The sequence below is a fragment of the Penaeus monodon genome, chromosome 38 (assembly GCF_015228065.2).
Source record: "Penaeus monodon isolate SGIC_2016 chromosome 38, NSTDA_Pmon_1, whole genome shotgun sequence".
NCBI classification, from domain to species: domain Eukaryota; kingdom Metazoa; phylum Arthropoda; class Malacostraca; order Decapoda; family Penaeidae; genus Penaeus; species Penaeus monodon.
The window spans coordinates 22,427,827-22,430,326 of NC_051423.1; positions in this window are offsets into that span (position 1 = coordinate 22,427,827).

Below are 2,500 nucleotides of genomic sequence, written 5' to 3' on the forward strand. Positions count from 1 at the left end.
GGAGGGGGAGTGCCCACAGGGGGTTGCCGAATTATCCTTTGTTTTGTAAATCATTTTATTTTGCCTTGGGTTTTGCCTCTCTGGAGTTGGATTTGGGATGAGGTTAGGGTCAGGGGACTGGCGGTTGGAAGTTTAAATTGGCGTTTTTTCCCCAATAATGGTGATGATGGTGGTGGTGAAGGTGATGATGATGATGATGATGATGATGATGATGATGATCACAATAATGACTATGATAATGATAGTATAAAAAAAAAAGAAGATAAATATATACGAATCAAAAAGTAGATATAAAACAAAGATAAAAACCGGCGTAGGCCTCAACAAGCAACGCGAAGGTGACGCGAAAAGAGGTTGCAGTAGTTTTCGCGTGGGATGACCGACGCCCGTGCAATGCGAGGGAGAGGTGGGGAGCTTGCAACTTGCAGACGCCACGGCACGCTGTTCCTCGGCCCCGGGCGAGGAGGCCGACCGCCAACCTGCCTCAGACACCCACACACGTACATACTCGCGCGCGCACACGTACACATATATGCATGCACGCACACACACACACACACACACACACACACACACACACACACACACACACACACACACACACACACACACACACACACACACACACACACACACACACACACACACACACACACACACACACACACACACACACACACACACACACGACTTGTTCAACGGTGCGTTATGTTCATCGCAGAGAGGAAGATGATCTGCTGTTCTACCTGCGATTAAGACGCGAGGGATTTGGTGTTGGTCTCGTTGTTATTAGGGTGCGAATAAAAGGTAGCTGTGCGAATAAGGGTCGAATCAAAAGTTTGTTATTGGTGTGCGAATAACAGTCGAATTAATGGTTGTTAGAGGTGTGCGAATAAAAGGTAGATGTGCGAATAAGAGTCGCCTTAAAGGTTGTTATTGGGGTGCGAATAAAGGTGGACTTCTTCTTCTTCTTCTTCTTCTTCTTCTTCTTCTTCTTCTTCTTCTTCTTCTTCTTCTTCTCTTTCTTCTTCTTCTTTTTAAAGGTAGTTGTGCGAATAAGAGTTGAATTGAATTGAAAGATAGCGTTGTGAGCGAGAGGGAAGGATAGAGGGAGACTCTTTGACTTCGACAAGTTTATTGAGACAAAAAAAGGAGGTAACGTAGGGAGAAAAATGAATAGAGGAAGGAATGATACCGAGAGTATTACTTGTTAGGAGAGAGAGAGAGAGAGAGAGACAGACAGACAGACAGACAGACAGACAGACAGACAGACAGACAGACAGACAGAGAAAGTAGGAGGGAAAGGAGAAGAGGTAAGGAGTGATTGCAAAACTGGCGTAAGGAGAGAGAGAGAGAGAGAGAGAGAGAGAGAGAGAGAGAGAGAGAGAGAGAGAGAGAGAGAGAGAGAGAGAGAGAGAGAGAGAAGGGAGACGGTGAGGGGGGGAGGGGGGGAGTGGGGAGAGGGAGTTCGTCGGGCGAGGCTGTGTTAGGCCCGACCAACCACTCTCCGTCTCTCACCGACCCGACAAGTTTTTGTTGCCGCCTAACATGTTGCTCCCCTCTCTCCCCTCCCCCCTCCCCCTTCTGCTTCCCCCTCTCTCCCCTCTCCCCCTTCCTTCTGCTTCCCCCTCTCTCCCCTCTCCCTCCTCCCTCCTCTTCCTACCTCTCCCCTCTCCCCCTCCTCTTCCTCCCTCCCTCTCCCCTCCCTCCAAGCTCCAATAACCTACCTCCCCTCCCCCCCCCTCCTTCCGCACTTTGTTTTTATTTCTGCTAGTTCTAGTTCTTCCTCGTCGCTAAGCATTTCTCTCCTCTTCCATTTCCTCCTCTTCCCCCCTCCCCCCTCCTCGTTATTCTCCTTTCCGTATTTCTTTTTTTCTCTTCTCCTGTTGTTTCACTCTCTTCCTCTTTTTCCTTTTCCGTTTCCTCTTCTTCCCTCTTTCTTACTCCCTTTCTTCCTCCTCTTCCTGTTTCACTATCTTCCATCCCTCTTGCTCCCATCTTCCTTCTCCTCCTTCATTATTTTCTCTTCTTCCTCTTCCTTCCCCACCTCCCTTTCACTAACTCCTCTTTCTTCTCCTTCCTCCTCCTCCTCCTCCTCCTTCTTCTTCTTCTTCTTCACCTCCTTTTTCTCCTCCACTTTCCCCCTCTCCCTCTCCCTACGTATCTTCTCTTTCCGCCTCTTCTTCCTTTCTCCCTCCTTTCTCCCTTCCCCTTTCTTCTCTTTTCTCTTCCTCTCTCTCCCTCCTTCTTTTTCCCTCTTTCTCTCTCTTCCTTTCTCCCTCCTTCCTCTCTCCTCTTCTTCCTCCTTCTCTTTCTCCCTCTCCTTTTTCTATTTCTCTCTCTCCTTCTTTTCTCCTCTTTTCTACTCATTCTCTCTCTCTCTCTCTCTCTCTCTCTCTCTCCCTCTCCCTCTTCCCTTTCCCTCTCTTTCATCCTTTCCCCCTCCTTCGTCTCTTCCTTTCCCCTCCCCCTCTCCCTTTCAGCCCGGCCATTGCCTCCA